The sequence below is a fragment of the Heptranchias perlo genome, chromosome 11, assembly GCF_035084215.1.
Source record: "Heptranchias perlo isolate sHepPer1 chromosome 11, sHepPer1.hap1, whole genome shotgun sequence".
Taxonomy (NCBI): Eukaryota; Metazoa; Chordata; class Chondrichthyes; order Hexanchiformes; family Hexanchidae; genus Heptranchias; species Heptranchias perlo.
In genome coordinates, this window is record NC_090335.1 from 7,385,582 (window position 1) to 7,410,382 (window position 24,801).

Below are 24,801 nucleotides of genomic sequence, written 5' to 3' on the forward strand. Positions count from 1 at the left end.
ATACTGAGGTGTTCAACATGCCAATCACTGTTAACATCAATTCGTGTTGTGTGTGATGAATGTTAAAGTTGTGTTACCAGACGTTTGTGGGGTGCCAGTCTAGACGTCCCCGACGGACAGGCACTCCACCGTCCGGCTTGTCTGCAACACGTCCTCCTCAGGCTCTGTGAGGACCACTATTTGTTGTGGACCCCCTCAGGTCCTCGCCCTCTCGCGTGCATTTTGCGCTCTCTTCTCCTAGAAGGGGAGAAAGTACAGACGGTGAGTGAGTGATGGTGAAGTGGCCAACCGATGAATGCTGACCGTGAAAGAGATGCATCAGAGGGTGAGTATCAGACAGAGACATCACATTGGATCAGGGTTGGGGTGAGTGGTAGTGGTGGGGTGACTAATGGGGAGGTGAGGAAGTGCTCAGCAAGTGAAGGTAAGTTGAGGATGAGCCTTAAGTAGGTGTGAGGAGTGATGTGATGGAGTAGTGTTGGCCATGCAGAATGATGTGGGGAGTTGAGGCGGTGATGTGAGACACAGAATGCAGGAGAATCAGTAAGTGCACTCACTTTTGCTGACCTAGTTAGGTCATTGAAACGCTTCCTGCACTGGACCCAGGAGCGAGAGATGTTGCTGCTACTGGTGACCTCCTTTGCCACCTCGAGACAGGCCTTCTTCGTGGTAGAGGCAGGGCGCCTCCACCTGTCGGCCGGGTAAAATATTTCCCTCCTCCTCCTCACCCCGGCCAGCAGCACCTCAAATGAGGAGTCACTAAATCGTGGAGCTGCCTTGTGCCCTCTGCTGTTCCATTCTGCCCGGTTCCTCCTTTGTGCGGCAAAAGCCATTGGTGCAATGGCCCTTTAAATACAGACGCTCCAGCTGACGGCCTGTCATGTGGGTGCACAGTCCACCCACTGCGCAGCTTTCTGATGGCAAACCCGGAAACAAGGTTAATGGCCACCAATTCAGTCACGCTGGCGTGGGGAATGGTCGGGATTTATTTTTCGGGTTTCCTGCGTGCCCACTGACCCCTCCTGTCCGCCCCCCCGCTGCCATCCTGCTGGCATTTTAAAATCAGGCCCATTGAATTCGCTGATATCGGCAAAATCGACTGTGGCAGAGAAACAGGAAACAGCAATAACTGGTTTTAAAAAGTCATTTTTTCTCCCTGTGTAAATCTGTTATTTTCAATGATATTCCGCACTTTTGTGATATTAAGGGCTGATTCCTCAATCATAGAATGGAACCATAGAATCACAGGAGGAGGCCATTCAGCCCATCGTGCCTGTGCCGGCTCTTTGAAAGAGCTATCCAATTAGTCCCACTCCCCTGCTCTTTCCCCATAGCCCTGCATTTTTTCCCCTTCAAGTATTTATCCAATTCCCTTTTGAAAGTTACTATTGAATCTGCTTCTACCACCCTTACAGGCCGTGCATTCAGGCTCAGAGGGAGCACTGCTCAGATAATTGTCGCTCCACAGTGTCTCATTTTTCAAAAAAGTTCAAATGAACGGCAATCCAGGGACTGTGGACTGGCCACTGACCCCCACAAGCAGCACTCTGCCCTGTGACAGCTCAATCATTGAATCGGTCCTTAAGAGTGGCGAGCTGGACAAATCAGCTTGACAGGCAAATGATCCCCTGTTAATTGAGTATTGGTTATTCACAGGTCTCATTGTGGGAAAGACTGCAAAGATCCAGCTGCTCATTTTAACCCGTGGAACAAGGAGGTTTGGCTCAATTGGAACTTTTGTCTTCCTTAAAGACACGCAATAAAATCCCAAGGAAAGCAGGTAACGATGCATTAGTTACTGCCTGCTGAAAGGCTCTGGATCACTGATAGCAACAGGATCAAGGTTTAAAGGGATAATACTCTAGAGGCCCAGAAATTGCTCGATCGCAGCAGCTGCAGGCCGAGCACGCCGTGAATTGGATTTTTTTCCTCATCCTTCAGATCGCATTATTTTTGCTCCGTGAGTTACTGGAAGTGCGAGCTGATAACAGCAAGGGCAAAGGAGCATCTCAGACCTCAGTGAACGGCAGGACCAACAGACTTGCTCCTTGAAATCAAAGGGCGGAGAAAGAAACAGAGGAACGACGGAGAAGGAAATAAGATGAAATAGAGCCAAATCAGAAAGACCAATAAAGAGGGAAGGAAAGATTTTATTAAGAGATAGAGACAAAGGAGAAGTAAGAGAAAAAAAATTACATTTTATAAACCTCCAGGAACTATTTATTACCCGCAGGAGTGAGACTCCACAGTTTCACTGTTCCCTTTCTGGACCTCCAAGGTTGAGTTTCATGTCAGGACCATTTGACGATTCCATGACACACAATGGGGGGCCCCACGGCGAGACGGTAATTTTTTCGTTTTTTGCAAGGCTAAAGGCAAATCGTCCAACAACTTGTGGCGAATCGGAACTCACGGCCTCTCTCTTCCTCGCCACCAACTGCTCGGATGTTCACACCCCGTGAGCTCACCATCATTTCTGGCCCATTCTAAGGACCAGGGTGGTGTTGCTGGGACAAGAGAGTTCTCACCTGTGCAAGGCAACCGGCCAAGAAAAGCATTCCTGGACCGTAACTAGAACTCGAGACTTTCCTCCGGGGGAGAACCTGAACGCCGGCGGAAACCCCAAATAGACACGGAAACAGGGTTTGCACCGATCTTCCACTGAAGTTACTGTAGCCGATTGGAAGAACCCCTGAGGCAATTCCTGTCCAAAGTGCCCTAAATCTACTTGAGGCTTCCAGAATAAGGCCATCATTAATTGCTGCAACACAGTAACAGAGACAAATAGATTAGGATTGTGTTCCCTCCAGTAGAGAAGATTGAGGGATCTAATTGAGGTGTTTAAGATGATTAGATTATTTCACAGACTCATACAGCACAGAAGGAGGCCATTCAGCCCATCATACCTGTGCCGGCTCTTTGCAAGAGTTATCCAATTAGTAGAGTAGTTAGAGAGAAACTATTCCCTCTGGTGGAAGAGTCCAGAACAAGGGGGCATAACCTTAAAATTAGAGCTCGGCAGTTCAGGGGTGATGTCAGAAAACGTTTCTTCACACAAAGGGTAGTGGGAATCTGGAACTCTCTCCCCCAAAAAGCTGTTGAGCAATTGAAAATTTCAAAACTGAGATTGATAGATTTTTGTTGGGCAAGGGTATTAAGGGTTACGGAATCAAAGTGGGTAGATGGAGTTAAAACACAGATCGGATATGATCTAATTGAATGACAGAACAGGCTCGAGGGGCTGAATGGTCTCCTCCTGTTCCTATGGTCCTAGATGGGAAAAATGCACTGGCTGAAAAACAGTGAAACTAGGTTGGTTCTGGAGCAAGATTTGACAGTGACTGAAAGCATCGTCTCATTCAGCAAAGCCCAGAAAAATTCACTTCTTGTCACTTCCATCATGATGATTCTTAGAATTAGAGACCTGGAGAATTGTAGGAAAGAAATAAGGAAATAACAGTATTGCTCCAGATCCCAGTTTGGCACAAAATGCACAACCCAAAGGATGTGACTTAGAGCAACAATCATTTAATTCAAAGTACCCGGGGCTCAAGTTTCCGCTCGTTCCCACCAGTAATATCAGCACTATTCAGGCAGAATCAACCGAACCAGCGATGAAGATCGGGGGATTTTAAGCGTAAGTGAGTTATGCCCAAAGACACTTACAATCACGTTTTCCACGATCTTTTACGCTGGTCTAAGATTCAATTTGCCCGGATCAGGCCCCGCCCACAAAACTGGCCACGCCCCCAGGTCGACATTGCGAGATTCCACCGATTACGCTGGTTCGGGAAGGCTCTTCAAATTGCGCTCATTTTCTTAGGCACACAGGCACTAATAGGCACGTTTTAAAGATTTTTCATATCAAAACATATTTAATTTACTAAGAAACTGACTACTGGACATCAATGAAAGTAGTAAATGGATCAGTATAGTTTTTTAAAATCATTTTCAGTGATTTTAAATCAGGTTACTCAGAAATGGAGGGCTGGACACTTATTAAAAATGTGTATTTTCTGTGATAAACCCATTTTCAGCTGTCTTAATAAAACTGGACCAGGTTTTCACTCTTAAATACATCAATGAATATTTTTTAATGGAAAGAAAAACAATTAAATGATTACGTTATATTACGCTGCCCGATTGCACTGGTTCATGGAAGATTTTACGTTTGTGATTATGCAAATTATTTTTATCGGACTTGAACTACAACCTAACCACCGCAATCTCAAGCACAATTTGCCAAAAAAACAATTAGGAAAGTAAAGAGGAACAATGAGATTAAATTATCAAGGAATATAAAAAGAAATAGTAAAGTATTCTACAGACACATAAATAACAAAAGAAAAATCAGGATAGGGATAGGGCCACTAAGGGATGCACACGATAAACTCACAGGTAATGACAGCGAAATGGCAGAAATATTAAATAATTACTTTGCCTCAGTATTTACCAGGGAGACTAACAAGGTGGGCAGGACATTAGAAGAAGAGATCAAAAACGATATAAAGACATTTAAGATAGAAAGGGGGAGATCATTGATAAACTAATCAAACTTAGAGAGGATAAAACCTCAGGTCTGGATGGAACGCATCTGCGAATATTAAAAGAAGTTAGGGAGGAGATAGCAGAGGCAGTATTACATATATATAAAAATTCATTAGAAAAGGGACTAGTGCCAGAGGACTGGCAGACAGCTAATGTGATTCCTATATTTAAAAAGGGCAATAGAACAAGCCCAGGTGATAGGAAAGATAATGGAATCCAATGGACTCAAAGATGTAATAGAAAAACATCTAGAAATATAATAAAGAATAGACAGCACGGATTTCAAAAGGGAAAGTCATGCTTGATCAACCTTACTGAATTCTTTGAAGAAGTAACAGAAAGAGTAGACAAGGGTAATGCAGTAGATCATAGAATCATAGAATGGTTACAGCACAGGAGCAGGCCATTCGGCCCATTGAGCCTGTGCCAGCTCTTTGTAAGAGCAATCCAGTTAGTCCCATTCCCCTGCTTTTTCTCCGTAGTACTGTAAATGTTTTCCCTTCTTTTATACCTGTTATCCAATTCCTTTTTGAAAGCCATGATTGAATCTGCTTCCACCACCCTTGCAGAGCATTCCAGATCATAACTACTCACTGTGTAAAAATGTTTTTCCTCACATTGCCTTTGGTTCTTTTGCCAATCACCTTAAATCTGTGTCCTCTGGTTCTCCACCCTTCTGCCAATCAGAACAGTTTCTCTTTATTTACTTTATCTAAAACCTTCAATATTTTGAACACTTTTATCAAATCTTCTCTCAACCTTCTCTGCTTTGAAGAGAACAACTCCAGCTTCTCCAGTCTCTCCTCATAACTGAAGTCCCTCATCCCTGGAATCATCCGAGTAAATCTTCTCTAAGGCCTTCACATCCTTCTTAAAGTGTGGTGCCCAGAATTGGACACAATATTCCAGTTGTGGGCGAACCAGTGTTTTATAAAGGTTCATCATGACTTCCTTGCTTTTGTACTCTACGCCTCTATTTATGAAGCCCTGGATCCCGGATGCTTTTTTAATCGCATTCTCAACCTGTCCTGACACCTTCAAAGATTTGTGTACATGTATCCCCAGGTCATGTCACTTAGCCAATTTCATATCCATGCTGCCACTGCCCCTTTTATTCCATGGGTTTCAATTTTGCTGACAAGCCTATTATGTGGCACTTTATCAAACACCTTTTGAAAGTCCATATACACAACATCAACCGCACTACCCTAATCAATCCTCTCTGTTACCCCATCAAAAAACTCAATCAAGTTAGTTAAACATGATTTGCCTTTAACAATTCCGTGCTGCCTTTCCTTTATTAATCCACACTTGTCCAAGTGACTATTAATTTTGTCCTGGATTATCGTTTCTAAAAGCATCCCCACCACCGAGGTTAAACAGACTGGCCTGTAGTTGCTGGGTTTATCCTTACACCCTTTTTTGAACAAGGGTGTAACATTTGCAATTCTCCAGTCCTCTGGCACTACCCCCGTATCTAAGGGTGATTGGAAGATTATGGCCAGTACCTTCGTAATTTCCACCCTTCCCTCAGTAAACTAGGATGCATCCCTTCTGGACCGGGTGACTTATCTACTTTAAGTACAGCCAGTCTTTCTAGTACCTCCTCTTTATCAATTTTTAGCCCATCCAGTATCTCAAGTACCTCCTCTTTTACTGAGACTCTGGCAGCATCTTCTTCCTTGGTAAAGACAGATGCAAAGTACTCATTTAATACCTCGACCATGCCCTCTGCCTCCATGAGTAGATCTCCTTTTTGGTCCCTAATCGGCCCCACCCCTCCTCTTATTACACGTTTACTATTTATATGCCTATAGAAGACTTTAGGATTCCCTTTTATGTTGGCTGCCAGTCTATTCTCATACTCTCTCTCTGCCCCTCTTATTTCCTTTATCACTTCTCCTCTATCCTTTCTATATTCAGCCTACAAAACAGAAAACAGAGAGTGGGGTTAAGGGTAGTTACTCAGACTGGCAAAAGGTGGGCAGTGGTGTTCCACAGGGATCGGTGCTGGGACCACTGTTGTTCACAATTTACATCAATGATTTGGATTCAGGCATTCTTCCAAGTAGAATTTCAAAATTTGTGGTTGAGAACAAATTGGGGGGTGTAGTTAATACAAAGGAAGAATGTGTCAAAATACAAGAGGATATTAATAAACTTGCAGAGTGGGGCGTGTAATTGGCAAATGAATTTCAATATAGATAAGTGTGAGGTGTGCATTTTGGTAGGAGGAATAAGGAGGCCACACACGCCTTGGGAAAATCAGAGTCTAAATGGGGTCGAGGAGCAGAGGGATCTGGGGGTCCAGATACACAAATCACTAAAAGTAGCAACAGAGGTTAATAAGGCCATAAAAAAGGCAAATCAAGCACGAGGGTTCATTTCTAGAGAATAGAATTGAAAAGCAGAGAAGTTATGTTAAATTTGTATAAAATCTTGATTAGACCACACTTGGAGTATTGTGCACAGTTCAGGTCTGCATATTATAGAAAGGATATAGAGGCACTGGAGAAGGTGTAAAAAAGATTCACAAGGATGATACCAGAACTGAGAGGATATATTTATCAGGAAAGGATGAACAGGCTGGGGCTCTTTTCTCTAGAAAAGAGAAGGCTGAGGGGTGACCTGATAGAGGTCTTTAAGAAAATGAAAGGGTTCGATAGGGTAGACGTAGAGAAAATATTTCCACTTGTGGGACACTCCAAGACTAGAGGTTATAAATATAAAATGGTCAATAATAAGTCAAATAGGGAATTCAGGAGAAACTTCTTTACCCAAAGAGTGGTGAGAATGTGGAACTCGCTACCACATGGAGTAGTTGAGCAAATAGCATAGATACATTTAAGGGGAAGCTCGATAAGCACATGAGGGAGAAAGGAATAGAAGGATGTCCTGATAGGGTGAGATGAAATAGGAGGGAGGAGGCTCGTATGGAGCATAAATGCTGGCATGGACCAGTTGGGCCATAGAAACATAGAAACATAGAAAATAGGAGCAAGAGTAGGCCATTCAGCCCTTCGGGCCTGCTCCGCCATTCAAAATGATCATGGCTGATCGTCTAACTCAGTACCCTGTTCCCACTTTTTCCCCATATCCCTTGATCCCTTTAGCATTAAGAAATATATCTATCTCCTTCTTGAATACATCTAATGACTTGGCCTCCACTGCCTTCTGTGGTAGAGAATTCCACAGGTTCACCACCCTCTGAGTGAAGAAATTTCTTCTCATCTCGGTTCTAAATGGCATACCCCTGTATCCTGAGACTGTGACCCCTGGTTCTGGACCCCCCAGCTATCGGGAACATCCTCCCTGCATCTAGTCTGTCTAGTCCTGTTCAAATTTTATATGTTTCGATGAGATCACCTCTCATTCTTCTAAACTCTATTGAATATAGACCTAGTCGACCCAATCTCTCCTCATATGTCAGTCCTGCCATCTCAGGAATCAGTCTGTTAAACCTTCGTTGCACTCCCTCCATGGCAAGGACATCCTTCGTCAGATAAGGAGATCAAAACTGCACACAATACTCCAGATGTGGTCTCACCAAGGCCCTGCAGTAAGACATCTCTGCTCCTGTACTCAAATCCTCTTGCAATGAAGACCAACATACCATTCGCCTTCCTAACTGCTTGCTGCACCTGAATGCTCGCTTTCAGTGACTGGTGTACAAGGACACCCAGGTCTCGTTGCACCTCCCCTTTTCCCAATCTATCACCATTCAGATAAGAATCTGCCTTTCTGTTTTTAGAACCAAAGTGGATAACCTCACATTTATCAACGTTATACTGCATCTGCCATGTTCTTGCCCATTCACCCAACTTGTCTAAATCACATTGGAGCCTCTTTGCATCCCCCTCACAGCTCACATTCCACCCCAGCTTTGTGTCGTCTGAAAACTTGAAAATGTTACATTTAGTTCCCTCATCCAAATCATTGATATATATTGTGAATAGCTGGGGCCCAAGCACTGATCCCTGCGGTACCCCACTAGTCACTGCCTGCCACCCCGAAAAAGACCCATTTATTCCTACTCTCTGTTTCCTGTCTGTCAACCAATTCTCAATCCATGCCAGTATATTCCCCCCAATCCCATGTGCTTTAATTTTGCACACTAACCTCTTGTGTGGGACCTTATCAAAAGCCTTCTGAAAATCCAAATACACCACATCCACTGGTTCTCCCCTATCTATTCTACTAGTTACATCCTCAAAAAATTCCAGTAGATTTGTAAATCATGATTTCCCTTTCATAAACCCATGCTGACTTTGTCCAATCCCGTTAATGCCCTCCAAGTGTTCTGTTGTCACATCTTTTACAATAGACATTTTCCCCACTACTGATGTTAGGCTAACTGGTCTGTAATTCCCCGTTTTTTCTCTCCCTCCTTTTTTAAATAGTGGGGTTACATTTGCCACCCTCCAATCTGTAGGATGTGTTCCAGAGTCTATAGAATTTTGGAAGATGACCACCAATGCATCCATTATTTCCAGGGCCACTTCCTTTAGTACTTTGGGATGTAGATTATCAGGCCCTGGGGATTTGTCAGCCTTTGGCCCCATTAATTTCCCTAGCACTATTTTTTTTACTAATACTGGTTTCCTTCAGTTCCTCCCTCTCGCTGGACCCTTGGTTCCCTAACATTTCTGGGAGGTTATTTGTGTCCTCCTTTGTGAAGACAGAACCAAAGGATGTATTTAATTGTTCTGCCATTTCTTTGTTCCCCATTATAATTTCCCCCTTTTCTGACTGTAAGGGACCTACATTTGTCTTCACTAATCTTTTTCTCTTGACATATTCATAGAAGCTTTTACAGTCAGTTTTTATGTTCCCTGCTAGTTTACTCCCATACTCTATTTTTCCCCTCTTAATCAAACTCTTTGTCCTCCTTTGCTGAATTCTGAACTGCTCCCAATCCTCAGGCTTGCCACTTTTTCTGGCAAGTTTATGTGTCTCCTCTTTGGATCTAATAATATCCCTAATTTCTTTTGTAAGCCACGGTTGAGCCACCTTTCCTGTTTTATTTTTGCGCCAGACAAGGATGAATAATTGTTGTAATTCCTGCACACGTTCTTTAAATATTAGCCATTGCCTATCCACCGTCATCCCTTTTAGTAAAGTTCTCTAATCTATCTTGGCCAACTCACACCTCATACTTTCATAATTTCCTTTATTTAGATTCAGGACCCTAGTTTCGGATTCAACTACTTCCATCTTAATGAGGAATTCTATCATGTTATGGTCGCTCTTCCCTAAGGGACCCCGCACAACAAGATTGTTAATTAATCCTTTCTCATTGCACAATACCCAGTCCAGGATCACCTGTTCTCCAGTTGGTTCCTCAATATATTGGTCTAGAAAACCATCACGTACACACTCCAGGAATTCCTCCCCCACAGTTTTATTGCTAATTTGGTTTGACCAATCTATATGTAAATTAAAGTCGCCCATGATTATAGATGTACCTTTCTTGCACGCGTCTCTAATTTCCTGTTTAATGCCCTCCCCTACATCTCCACCACTGTTTGGGGGCCTATAGACAACCCCCACCAACGTTTTCTGCCCCTTGCTGTTTCTTAGCTCCACCCATACAGATTCCACATCTTGATTTTCCGAGCCAATATCCTTCCTCACGATTGCATTGATTTCCTCCTTTACTATCACTACCCCACCTCCTTTCAATTTTTGTCTGTCCTCCCGAAATATTGAATACCCCTGGATGTTCAGTTCCCATGCTTGGTCACCCTGCAGCCATGTCTCCGTAATCGCAACTATATCATACCCGTTAATATCTATCTGCGCTGATAATTCATCTACCTTATTGCGAATGCTCCACGCATTAAGACACAATGCCTTTAGACTTGTCTTTTTAAGATTGCTAGTCATCTTAGTTTATTTTCCACTACGCTCCCATTTGTTTTTTGCCCTTGTTTTCTCTGCCCTCCACTATTGCTTCTTCCCTTTCTGTCGGTTGTTTCTATCCTTGTTTTCCCCTCCTCTGTCTCCCCGCTCAGGTTCCCATCCCCCTGCCATTCTAGTTTAAACCTTCCCCAACAGCACTAGCAAACACCCCCGCGAGGTCATTAGTCCCAGTCCTGCTCGGGTGTAACCCGTCACGCTTGTACAGGTCCCACCTTCCCCAGAACCGATCACAATGCCCCAGGAATCTAAATCCCTCCCTCCTACACCATCCCTGCAGCCACTCATTCATCTGGTCTATTCTCCTGTTCCTATACTCACTAGCACGTGGCACTGGTAGTAATCCTGAGATCACTAACTTTGAGGTCCTGCTTTTTAATTTATTTCCAAATTCCTTGTCTTCGGGCACCCAGTGCACAGGGTGGGGGAGAGAGGCGGGGGGTGAGCGGATCAGATGAACCCCTGGTGAGGATGTTCCTGGGCCAGGCTAAAACCACCATCCACTGGAAGCATCCACATGGAGGATTGTTCTGACTGCTGGCCGCTGTTCCACGGCCTTCAACACACCCGGGTGACCTTGGAGAGGGGTCGCGTGGGCTCCACCAATACACTTGAAGCCTTCGTGGGCGACACAGGACAGCAACTGTGTCACGAACGAAAGGAACCAGATCATTGGTTCATTTATTTTTAGTTGTCTACACTTTAATTTGATTGGACGATTTGTAATCGTGGGGCCCTCCTCTTCACTAATCGTCATATTTAGTCCGAGAGCCATGGGGCAAATCACATTGCTCCAATTCAAAATACTCCAATGTCCAACACACAAGAGCAAATCAGATCCTGTCACATCATTGCTGGGATCTTTGGAATTGACACAATATGATTGTGAATAAAAAGGCCTCAAGTTTGGAAGTGAATCCATAGAGACAAAGGAGCAGGTCACAAGCACCAAACACCCATAGTGTGCAGCCCCAGTGGCCTAATGGATAAGGCACTGGCCTCCTAAGCCAGGGATTGTGGGTTCAAGTCCCATCTGGGGTGAGGTTAATTTTAAAGCAACTGCATTCTGTGAAAACCAGCTCTTTGTCCTCATTGCTGAAATATAGACAGATCAAAGAGCTCAATCACAGGAGGTGTCCTGGAAATTGATGAAACTGATTCCCAGGAGGGGCAAGGCAACATCGACAAAACCACTTGCTTTTCACATAAAATCAACATTTTGCCCAACACTCAACTGGACCAATTGCAGACACACAAAAGCAAGTCAGATCCTGTCACGTCATTGCTGGGATCTTTGGAACTGATACAATGTGATTGTGTGTGAAAAGAAAGGGCCAGCCCAGAAAAAGGCATCAAATTTGGCAGTGAATAGAGAGGGACAAAGGGGCAAGTTGCAAGCACCAACCACCTATTATAGATAGCCCCAGTGGCCTAATGGATAAGGCACTGGCCTTCTAAACCAGGGATTGTGGGTTCAAGTCCCATCTGGGGTGGAGCAGTTTTTGACTCTGAAACAAAAGCCAAAACACCTTCTCTGAACATTGCTCCATTCCGTGACAGTCAGGGAACTTTCCTTTTAACTTACCAACCAATCCAGGGAGTTCCTGTCCAGCACCCTTCTCACTCTGTCACTTGCTTTCCAGTGGAACAAACCAATGCGATGCTTCTACCAAGCTGTGCGCCATCCCAATACTCAGGGAACAATGTCACCTGCACTTTCCAGGCAAATAAAGTCCCTTTACCTCCTTTCCTCATTTTACTGAACACTGTCTTCTTCTTCTCCTCCTCTTCCATGCCTAACAGTACAAGAGGAAACCCATTTCTTGCACTGCTTTCCATCCAGCAGGTCATGCTCTGGGTTTTTTCAGTGTCAGAGTCCATTCTAACATGAACAGTTCTTACCCTGACTCGCAACTCCTTACCAGGACCACCAGATAGATATGATGGGGGGGTCGTTACTCTGCTCCCATCAGACACGAGTACCCCACCGGATGTCAACCCACCATTCAGGGACCAGAACTCTGTTCTACACTTGCCAGGACTGTTTTAGGAAAACAAAAGTGTTCACAACTGCTACCAATCATTGCTGAAGTGTGTGGAATTGGCAGATATATTTATTGATAAAAACCAAGTGAGTGGCGACAAGAACAGGTAGAATGTTATGAGAGCGTAGAGCAATGACCAATTGCACAAAGGCTGTGGTAGGAGCTGTGACCCCAGTGGCCTAATGGGGAAGGCAATGCGTTTGGGAATCACTCGAGCAAATGAAAGTGACAGACAGGAAAAGACCAACTGGTCTATCTAGCCTGTCCCATGAAGTTGTGCTGCCCGATGCATCTCGATACAGATACTCCCCACCCACCCAGAGCCGTGTAATCCCCTGGGAGAGGTGAAAAAAATAGATTAAAAATAGAGGACAATTAGGGAAATAAAATCTGGAAAATTCCTCTCTGACCCCTTTAGATGATCAAAACTAGTCGAGGAGATCACATAGATTCTGATTTATATTATCAGATAACTAACTCTTCTACAAAGTAATCTCCACCCTCGGTCTGAGAAGCAGGACTTGGAGGAAGCTTTTTTTCAAAAAGAACTTGCATTTATATAGCGCCTTTCAAGACCTCAGGACGTCCCAAAGCCCTTTACAGCCAATGAAGTAATTGTGAAGTGTAGTCACTGTTGTAATGTAGGAAATGCAGCATCCAATTTGTGCACAGCAAGATCCCACAAACAACAATGAGACAATGGCCAGATAATCTGTTTTAGTGATGTTGGTTGAGGGATGAATATTGGCCAGGACACTGGGGCAACTCCAAAATAATATCATGTGATCTTTCACAAACACCTGACGTGAAATACAGCACAGCTCTCCCTCAGTACTGCACTGAAGTGTCAGCCTGGACTCTGTCCTCAAGTCTCTGGAGTGGGACTTGAACACATGACCTTCTAACTCAGCGACAAGAGTGCGACTGGCTGAGCCACAGCTGATAAACACACATACAGCGAATCAGTGTTCACCAGACCAGCCGGCAACCTGTCCCACTGGTCCACTCTCCTCTGGGAAAGGAAGAAACGACCAACATCAAATCTCGATCTGCCCTTAAATAACTGGTAAACGGGACCCCTGGTCCTCCCTGAGCTATTCAGTTGAAATAATTGGTCCACACTAAACACAGTCTAATCCCTTCATTATTTTATAAACCTCGATCAAATCACCCCTGAGTCGACACTTCACTAAATATAGAGACCCAGCTTGTTGAGCCTATCTGGGTGGGAGAACTGTTCTAAAATGGGAATTAATCTTGAAGCCCTCTTCTGCATCCTTTCCAAAGCCTCAATATCCCCCACCTTGTGAGACCACCAAAACTGGACACAGTATCCGAACTAATTAAATTCAATTAATTAAATAAAAATCTGGAATAAAAAGAAACTAGTATCAGTGGTAGCCATGAAACTACCGGATTGTCGGAAAAACCCATCTGATTCACGAATGTCCTTTAGGGAAGGAAACCTGCCGTCCTTACCCGGTCTGCCCGATGTTGGCGAGAGGCTGCAGAAACCTATTGAGGTTAATTCGAATTGCTAACAAAAACACTGACCTTTTGAACTGGGGTGACCTGGAGTTCAGTCACTGGCCTGAACTGGCCAGAACCGGTTTGAATTCGTTCCGCTTCTTACAGGGACAAAGGAGCTTTGATGAGACACCAGGCCTTATTTAGAAAAGGGGTAATGAGGTGATGCGACCTAGGCCCTTGGAACAGAGCCAATCAGGGGATGACATCGATCACTCCAGCAACTTTGAGCCAACCGGAGAAGACAGCATCATTTGAAAAGACGGACTTGGGAATAAAACTGAAGAATTGCTGGCTTGGTCCCAGTGTGTTTTTGAGGGAGACTCCGGAGACTAACCCTCGTGGAAGTGGGAACCCTACGTCAGGGACGTAGAGACGACGTCAGGAGTGAGTAAGAGAATTGCCTGGCCAGCAGTATCTCTCCTTTCCGGGTAATATAATATCCTTTCTATTCTGTGACCACTCGGGGACTGTTCGTCAGAAAAACCTAGTGGGTGTGCGTTTAAATCCTAATACTCAGGGAGTGTTAGTCAGCTAGTGGGTGTGCGTTTAAATCCTAGTTTGAGTATAAAACTGTATAACCTGCTGTAAACTGCATGCCTATATCTAACCAGACGTATAAGCGGTATGTACATGATCAAATAACATTAATAAAGTGAATTGAGAATAAAGAGAGAATTGACTCTTCCTCTGTGTACTAAGCCAAAACCGTTAACCGGTGACTTCCGGTCAACACCGATATGTGACTCCAGACCCACAGCAATGTGGTTGATTCTTAATCGCCCTCTGAAATGGCCCAGCAAGCCACTCAGTTGTAAAATCTCACTACGGAAAGTCATAATAAGAATAAAACCGGACGGACCACCCGGCATCGGACCACTAGGCACCGGACACGGCAACGGCAAACCAAGCCCAGTCGACCCTGCAAGGTCCTCCTCACTAACATCGGGGGACTTGTGAAAAAATTGGGAGAGCTGTCCCACAAACTAGTCAAGCAACAGCCTGACATGGCAATACTCACAGAATCATACCTTTCAGCCAACGTCCCAGACTCTTCCATCACCATCCCTGGGTATGTCCTGTCCCACCGGCAGGACAGACCCACCAGAGGTGGCGGTACAGTGATATACAGTCAGGAGGGAGTGGCCCTGGGAGTCCTCAACATTGACTCTGGACCCCATGAAATCTCATGGCATCAGGTCAAACATGGGCAAGGAAACCTCCTGCTGATTACCACCTATCGCCCTCTCTCAGCTGATGAATCAGTCCTCCTCCATGTTGAGCACCACTTGGAGGAAGCACTGAGGGTAGCAAGGGCACAGAATGTACTCTGGGTGGGGGACTTCAATGTTCATCACCAAGAGTGGCTCGGTAGCACCACTACTGACCGAGCTGGTCGAGTCCTTAAGGACATAACTGCCAGACTGGGCCTGCGGCAGGTGGTGAGCGAACCAACACGAGGGAAAAATGTCCCTGACCTCGTCCTCACCAATCTACCTGTCGCAGATGCATCTGTCCATGACAGTATTGGTAGGAGTGACCACCGCACAGTCCTCGTGGAGATGAAATCCCGTCTTCGCACTGAGGACACCATCCAACGTGTTGTGTGACACTATCACCGTGCTAAATGGGATAGATTCAGAACAGATCTAGCAGCTCAAAACTAGGCATCCATGAGGTGCTGTGGGCCACCAGCAGCAGCAGAATTGTAATCCAGCACAATCTGTAACCTCATGGCCCGGCATATTCCTCACTCTACCATTACCAACAAGCCAGGGGATCAACCCTGGTTAAATGAGGAGTGTAGAAGAGCATGCCAGGAGCAGCACCAGGCGTACCTAAAAATGAGGTGCCAACCTGGTGAAGCTACAACACAGGACTACATGCATGCTCAACAGCGGAAGCAACATGCTATAGACAGAGCTAAGTAATTCCACAACCAAAGGATCAGATCAAAGCTCTGCAGTCCTGCCACATCCAGTCATGAATGGTGGTGGACAATTAAACAACTAACGGGAGGAGGAGGCTCTGTAAACATCCCCATCCTCAATGATGGCAGAGTCCAACACGTGAGTGCAAAAGGCAAGGCTGAAGCGTTTGCAACCATCTTCAGTCAGAAGTGCCGAGTGGATGATCCATCTCGGCCTCCTCCTGATATCCCCACCATCACAGCAGCCAGTCTTCAGTCAATTCAATTCACACCATGTGATAGCAAGAAACGGCTGAGTGCACTGGATACAACAAAGGCTATGGGCCCCGACAACATCCCGGCTGTAGTGCTGAAGACATGTGCTCCAGAACTAGCTGCCCCTCTAGCCAAGCTGTTCCAGTGCAGCTACAACACCGGCATCTACCCAACAATGTGGAAAATTGCCCAGGTATGCCCTGTCCACAAAAAGCAGGACAAATCCAATCCAGCCAATTACCGTCCCATCAGTCTACTCTCAATCATCAGCAAAGTGATGGAAGGTGTCATCGACAGTGCTATCAAGCGGCACTTACTCACCAATAACCTGTTCACTGATACTTAGTCTGGGTTCTGCCAGGACCACTCGGCTCCAGACCTCATTACAGCCTTGGTCCAAACATGGACAAAAGAGCTGAATTCCAGAAGTGAGGTGAGAGTAACTGCCCTTGACATCAAGGCAGCATTTCACGAGTGTGGCACCAAGAAGCCCTAGTTAAATTGAAGTCAATGGGAATCAGGGGGAAAATTCTCCAGTGGCTGGAGTCATACCTAGCATAAAGGAAGATGGTAGTGGTTGTTGGAGGCCAATCATCTCAGCCCCTGGGCATTGCTGCAGGAGTTCCTCAGGGCAGTGTCCCAGGCCCAACTATCTTCAGCTGCTTCATCAATGACCTTCCCTCCATCATAAGGACAGAAATGGGGATGTTCGCTGATGACTGCACAGTGTTCAGTTCCATTCGCAACCACTCAGATAATGAAGCAGTCCGAGCCCGCATGCAGCAAGACCTGGACAACATCCAGGCTTGGGCTGATAAGTGGCAAGTAACATTCGCGTCAGACAAGTGCCAGGCGATGACCATCTGCTGCAAGAGAGAGTCTAACCACCTCCCCTTGACATTCAACGGCATTTCCATCGCCGAATCCCCCACCCTCAACATCCTGGGGGTCACCATTGACCAGAAACTTAACTGGACCAGCCACATAAATACTGCGGTGACAAAAGCAGGTCAGAGGCTGGGTATTCTGCGGCGAGTGACTCACCTCCTGACTTCCCAAAGCCATTCTACCATCTACAAGGCACAAGTTAGGAGTGTGATGGAATACTCTCCACTTGCTTGGATGAGTACAGCTCCAACAACACTCAAGAAGCTCGACATCATCCAGGACAAAGCAGCCTGTTTAATTGGTACCCCATCCACCACCTTAAACATACACTCACTTCACCACCGGCGCACTGTGGCTGCAGTGTGTACCATCCACAGGATGCACTGCAGCAACTCACCAAGGCTTCTTCAACAGCATCTCCAAAACCCACGACCTCTACCACCTAGAAGGACAAGGGCAGCAGGCACATGGGAACAACACCACCTGCACGTTCCCCTCCAAGTCTCACACCATCCCGACTTGGAAATTCATCGTCGCTGGATGAAAATCCTGGAACTCCCTACCTAACAGGACTGTGGGAGAACCTTCACCGAACGGACTGCAGCGGTTCAAGAAAGCGGCTCACCACCACCTTCTCAAGGGTAATTAGGGATGGGCAATAAATGCCGGCCTTGGCAGCAACGCCCAAATCCAATGAACGAATAAAAAAAAAATTCACTCGTAGGCTGGGCGGTAAACCCCAGACAGTTTCTCAGTGAGAAGTTAAGGGTTTGTCTGTTTCCTTGGTCGATATTTATCAAGATATCGTCATTAGTAATCTTACAGAGCTGACATCTGTGCACTTAGGGTTTTGAGTCTATGAACCCAGGGTGCTTGAGTCTGTACACTTAATAGTGTTGAAGTCAAGATGTTCCGACCTTGGCCCTGGTTGACCTGTCCCAGGATGTGCTTGACCTGGTCATGGATGTAAATAGGTTTCCCCCCTTGGCTGGGTTGGGCAGCGGTGGTGGTGAAGGGGACGGTCCCTTTCCCTGTCTCCGGGCTTTGCTTCAGGCATGGATTTATCCCCCGTGCCTGATGCTTGCGTCACACTGCCCAAAGGACGGGGCGCGGTGGGGGTGGGGCCAGACTGCCGCTCCCTGTCTGGCCTAGAAACCACAGAGGAGCCCGTGAGAGACTCCCCTGCCTCCAATCCTGGGGGTGGGGTCCAGGTAGAGGCGGGGTCAGTTATGGCGGCCGGTCCTCGCGACGCATTCTGTGCAGCGAGCGGAATGTCCGAGGACGACCCACTGGAGGAGGATGGTGGGTGAATTGTTGTTCCTGCGATTGATGTCGAGGTGGTGGTCAGGAGAAGGCCCTCGATGGGGTGGATCACCAATATCTGTTAGGTTCCCTTTGGGCTTTGGGGCTTGGGACATATTTCATCGCCTGGATCCCACTTCTTTATGCCACTGCTGAGTGTGTGATTAAGATTAATGGATCTTTGATGGACCCCCACCCACCTTTGGTTTGGGAGAGGAGTGTGTCAAGGAGGCCCCATGTCAGGCCGGTTATATTTGATCTGCACAGATTCTTTCCTGCACCTCTTATACAACAGAATGTTGGGACTGTCTCTGTATAAGACGGGCGTGGAGGCGATCCTTTCAGCTCATGGCGATGATGTCCTCCTCACGGTGAGGGATCCCATTAACTTGCGGAGGGTGTGCGAGTGCCAGCAGGTGAACTCTGCCGTGTCATAGAATCATACAGCACAGGAGGAGGCCATTCAGCCCATCGTGCCTGTGCTGGCTCTTTGAAAGAGCTCTCCAATTAGTCCCACTCCCCTGCTCGTTTCCTGTAGCCCTGAAAATTTCTCCTTTTCAAGTATTTATCGAATTCCCTTTTGAAAGTTATTATTGAATCTGCTTCCACCGCCCTTTCAGGCCGTGCATTCCAGATCACAACAACTCACTGAGTGAAAAAATTCTCCTCATTTCCCCCCTGGAGATTTTGCCAATTATCTTCACTCTGTGTCCTTTGGTTACCGACCCTCCTGCCAGTGGAAATAATTTCTCCCTATCCACTCTATCAAAATCCTTCATCATTTTGAACACCTCTATTAAATCTCCCTTTAAACTTCTCTGTTCTAAGGAGAACAATCCCAGCTTCTCCAGTCTCTCCCCATAACTGAAGTCCCCCATCCCTGGTACCATTCCAATAAATCTCCTCTGCACCCTCTCTAAGGCCTTGACATCCTTCCTAAAGTGTGGTGCCCAGAATTGAACACAATATTACAGCTGAGATCTAACCAGTAATTTATAAATATTGACCATAAATTCCTGGCTTTTCTACTCTATGCCTCTATTTGTAAAGCCAAGGATCCCCTGTGCTTTTTTAACAGCCTTATCCACTTGTCCTGCCACCTTCAAAGATGTTGTATATTTGTATTTGCATCCTTCACAACAATCAATTGGGAGAAGTGCATTGGTCATAAACCAACAGGTGACCACTATCTTTTGATTCCAGTTTCTCACTTTGATCCCTCCCCCCTGAATTTGTCACCAAGATTCAGTGGAAACTCAGTAGGAGACACTGGGTCTCTGCTCTGGTTCTGAGACTCACGTGCAGCCACACCCAGCTTGGAACTTTCCACCTTCAGGTGCTGCACATGGAAGTTCATCCAAAGTGCTGTGCGCTGGTGACAATCTTTTTCTGCCAGACGCACAGCCTAAATTATGACAGGCAGCTCTTTTTCATAAAACTGCAAGGAATACGTACGTCCTTCCAGGAGCTGCCTGTCTTATCCAGGGAGTTGCTAAGAGATCCAGCAGGATTTCTGCCCAGTCTGAGGTATTGGCCATTCTGTCTGAGCTGCTCTTCCATAAACCCATCTACACGTGATCAGTTTCAGTGACACAAAGGTGGTGGAGAGGAGAGCCCTTGCTGCGAAGGTAAACAGAGTCTGGGATGTACTGGGCAGTGGGTCAGCAGGCTGGATACCATCAGAGTTATTACCTGCTCCAACATCAACAACAAAAACACCTTGTATTTATATTGCATCCTTACTGTAGTAAAATGTCCCAAAGCGCTTCACAGGAGTGGAATTAGACAAAAATAGACACCGAGCTACAAAAGGAGATATTAGAACAGGTGATCAAAAGCTTGATCAAAGTGGTAGGTTTTAAGGAGCGTCTGAAAGGAGGAGAGAGAGGTGGAGAGGCAGAGAGGTTTAGGGTGGGAATTCCAGAGCTTGGGGCCGAGGCAGCTGAAGGCACAGCCGCCAACGGTGGAGTGATTAAAATCGGGGATGTGAAAGAGGCAGGGATTGGAGGAGCACAGAGATCTCAGAGGGTGGTAGGAGGTTACAGGTAACAGAGATAGGGAGGGGCGAGGTCATGGAGGGATTTGAAAACACGAATGAGAATTTTAAAATTGAGTTGATGAGGACTGGGAGCCAATGTAGGTCAGTGCGCACGGGGGTGATGGGAGAACAGGACTTGGTGTGAGTTTGGATACAGGCAACAGAGTTTTGGATGAGCTTCAGTTTACGGAGGGTGGAAGATGGGTGGCCGGCCAGGGGAGCAATGGAATAGTCAAAATTTGAGGTGACAAGCTCAAATTTTGAGCTTGGACAAGTGGCCGGGTATCTGTGAAATGGCCGAGGAGAATGTTCATGCAACCCTCTCCACCCCAGGATTTCAGCAGCCGATGAGCTGACAATTACATCTTGCCTGTAGCCAAAGTCATCGAGGATATAAAATCACAATTGACCCTGACTCAGTTGAGTGTGTCGAGGAGGCTCAGCCATATGGAGCGATTCCGGTGAATCTCACCCATATTCGGACGGAGCTGCTCATTGTTGCGAGGCACCCAACCTCCCTCGGGAAACTCGGTCTCCCAAATTGAGGCATCTCTCGCAGATTCCCTTGTGCCCATTCTGCTCTGAGTGGAGGGATTTCCTGAACAGGTCACTGCTGCATACTCTCCCTCGCCTTCCGTCCCGACATGCCCTCGGGTAATATCCTGCTCACCGGCAGAGGCGAGTGTCCCCTCAGGAAAGCCCTGTATTTGGGGTTCCTCCTCAGCACCATTGGAGACCTGGGGTGGAGAGGGTTGCATGAACATTCTCCTCGGCCATTTCACTGATACCCGGCCACTTGTCCATTTTGTGGGTTGGATGAAGATATACATTATCTTTATTTACAGTACCGGAGGCTGCAACCCCTGTTTCACTATTTAAAGGGGCCGCACCTCAAGTTTTAGTTACCTTGAAGTCCTTGTCTTCGGGCACCCAGTGCACAGGGTGGGGGAGAGAGGCGGGGGGTGAGCGGATCAGATGAACCCCTGGTGGGGATGTTCCTGGGCCAGGCTAAAACCACCATCCACTGGAAGCATCCACATGGAGGATTGTTCTGACTGCTGGCCGCTGTTCCACGGCCTTCAACACACCCGGGTGACCTTGGAGAGGGATCGCGTGGGCTCCACCAATACACTTGAAGCCTTCGTGGGCGACGCAGGACAGCAACTGTGTCACTAACGAAAGGAACCAGATCATTGGTTAATTTTATTTTTAGTTGTAGACATTTTAATTTGATTGGACGATTTGTAATCGTGGGGCCCTCCTCTTCACTAATCGTCATATTTAGTCCGAGAGCCATGGGGCAAATCACATTGCTCCAATTCAAAATACTCCAATGTCCAACACACAAGAGCAAATCAGATCCTGTCACATCATTGCTGGGATCTTTGGAATTGACAAAATGTGATTGTGAATAAAAAGGCCTCAAGTTTGGAAGTGAATCCATAGAGACAAAGGGGCAGGTCACAAGCACCAAACACCAATAGTGTGCAGCCCCAGTGGCCTAATGGATAAGGCACTGGCCTCCTAAGCCAGGGATTGTGGGTTCAAGTCCCATCTGGGGTGAGTTTGGTTTTGAACCAATTGCATTCTGTTAAAACCAGCTCTTTGTCCTCATTGCTGAAATGTGAGGAATCTTCCAACACCAGGTTATAGTCCAACAAATTTATTTTAAAATCACAAGCTTTCGGAGATTATCTCCTTCGTCAGATGAATGAATGAAAAGGTTCTCAAATCGCATATCTTATACTATGTTGGGACAGCATCACACCAATCAAAAGGTGTCGTTGTTATTCAAACAGGCCAGTCACGGAGAACAGCACGTCCCAGTACACTAGATATACATTGTGTCTATTACACAGGTAGGCAGAAAGAAACTCAAAATGGCAGAGAGAGAGAGAGAGAGAATTTTAAAAAACATATAATTTTTTTCCCCCTTTTTGCTGGTGGGGTTACGTGTAGCGTGACATGAACCCAAGATCCCGGTTGAGGCCGTCCTCATGGGTGCGGAACTTGGCTATCAACTTCTGCTCGACGATTTTGCGTTGTTGTGTGTCTCGAAGGCCGCCTTGGAGTGATGTGTGATGCTGTCCCAACATAGTATAAGATATGCGATTTGAGAACCTTTCCATTCATTCATCTGACGAAGGAGATAATCTCCGAAAGCTTGTGATTTTAAAATAAATTTGTTGGACTATAACCTGGTGTTGTAAGATTCCTTACATTTGTCCACCCCAGTCCATCACCGGCATCTCCACATCATTGCTGAAATACAGAGCAATCAAAGAGCTCAATCACAGGAGGTGTCCAGTAAATTGATGCAACTTTCCCCCAGGAGGGGCAAGGAAACAGCGACAAAACCACTTGCTTTTCACATAAAATCAACATTTTGCCCAACACTCAACTGTACCAATTGCTGACACACAAAAGCAAGTCAGATCCTGTCACGTCATTGCTGGGATCTTTGGAACTGATACAATGTGATTGTGTGTGAAAAGAAAGGGATGGCCCATAAAAAGGCATGAAATTTGGCAGTGAATAGATAGAGACAAAGGGGCAAGTTGCAAGCACCAAGCTCCTATTACAGACAGCCCCAGTGGCCTAATGGATAAGGCACTGACCTCCTAAGCCAGGGATTGTGGGTTCAAGTCCCATCTGGGGTGAAGCAGTTTTTCGCTCTGAAACAAAACCCAAAACACCTTCTCTGAACATTGCTCCATTCTGTGACAGTCAGGGAGCTTTCCTTTTAACTTCCCAACCAATCCAGGGAGTTCCTGTCCAGCACCCTTCTCACTCTGTCACTTGCTTTCCAATGGCACAAACCAATGCGATGCTTCTACCAAGCTGTGCGCCATCCCAATACTCAGGGAACAATGTCACCTGCATTTTCCAGGCAAATAATGTCCCTTTACCTCCTTTCCTCATTTTACTGAACACTGTCTTCTTCTTCTCCTCCTCTTCCATGCCTAACAGTACAAGAGGAAACCCATTTCTTGCACTGCTTTCCATCCAGCAGGTCATGCTCTGGGTTTTTCCCGTGTCAGAGTCCCTTCTAACATGAACAGTTGTTACCCTGACTCGCAACTCCTTACCAGGACCACCAGATAGATATGATGGTGGGGGTCGTTACTCTGCTCCCATCAGACACGAGTACCCCACCGGATGTCAGCCCACCATTCAGGGACCAGAACTCTCGTCTACACTTGCCAGGACTGTTTTAGGAAATCAAAAGTGTTCACAACTGCTACCAATCATTGCTGAAGTGTGTGGAATTGGCAGATATATTTATTGATAAAAACAAAGTGAGTGGCGACAAGAACAGGTAGAATGTTATGAGAGCGTAGAGCAATGACCAATTGCACAAAGGCTGTGGTAGTAGCTGTGACCCCAGTGGCCTAATGGGGAAGGCAATGAGTTTGGGAGTCACTCGAGCAAATAAAAGTGACAGACAGGAAAAGACCAACTGGTCTATCTTGCCTGTCCCATAAAGTTGTGCTGCCCTATGCATCTCGATACAGATACTCCCCACCCACCCAGAGCCGTGTAATCCCCTGGGAGAGGTGAAAAAAAACAGATTAAAAATAGAGGACAATTAGGGAAATAAAATCTGTAAATTCCTCTCTGACCCCTTTAGATGATCAAAACTAGTCGAGGAGATCACATAGATTCTGATTTATATTATCAGATAACTAACTCTTCTACAAAGTAATCTCCACCCTCGGTCTGAGAAGCAGGACTTGGAGGAAGCTTTTTTCAAAAAGAACTTGCATTTATATAGCGCCTTTCATGACCTCAGGACGTCCCAAAGCCCTTTACAGCCAATGAAGTAATTGTGAAGTGTCGTCACTGTTGTAATGTAGGAAATGCAGCATCCAATTTGTGCACAGCAAGATCCCACAAACAACAATGAGACAATGGCCAGATAATCTGTTTTAGTGATGTTGGTTGAGGGATGAATATTGGCCAGGACACTGGGGCAACTCCAAAATAATATCATGTGATCTTTCACAAACACCTGACCTGAAATACAGCACAGCTCTCCCTCAATACTGCACTGAAGTGTCAGCCTGGACTCTGTCCTCAAGTCTCTGGAGTGGGACTTGAACACATGACCTTCTAACTCAGCGACAAGAGTGCGACTGGCTGAGCCACAGCTGATAAACACACATACAGCGAATCAGTGTTCACCAGACCAGCCGGCAACCTGTCCCACTGGTCCACTCTCCTCTGGGAAAGGAAGAAACGACCAACATCAAATCTCGATCTGCCCTTAAATAACTGGTAAACGGGACCCCTGGTCCTCCCTGAGCTATTCAGTTGAAATAATTGGTCCACACTAAACACAGTCTAAT

General features: G+C 46.1%; 4 non-coding genes across 4 annotated transcripts; all 4 read left to right on the forward strand.

Moving 5' to 3' along the window:
• Positions 1-11,435: 11,435 nt before the first annotated feature.
• Positions 11,436-11,508, forward strand: trnar-ccu (transfer RNA arginine (anticodon CCU)). The gene has a single exon. It is a non-coding gene; the product is annotated as a tRNA-Arg (tRNA).
• A 379-nt stretch (positions 11,509-11,887) lies between these two features.
• Positions 11,888-11,960, forward strand: trnar-ucu (transfer RNA arginine (anticodon UCU)). The gene has a single exon. It is a non-coding gene; the product is annotated as a tRNA-Arg (tRNA).
• A 9,982-nt stretch (positions 11,961-21,942) lies between these two features.
• On the forward strand, positions 21,943-22,015 carry trnar-ccu (transfer RNA arginine (anticodon CCU)). Its single transcript has one exon. It is a non-coding gene; the product is annotated as a tRNA-Arg (tRNA).
• A 1,024-nt stretch (positions 22,016-23,039) lies between these two features.
• On the forward strand, positions 23,040-23,112 carry trnar-ccu (transfer RNA arginine (anticodon CCU)). The gene has a single exon. It is a non-coding gene; the product is annotated as a tRNA-Arg (tRNA).
• Positions 23,113-24,801: the final 1,689 nt, after the last annotated feature.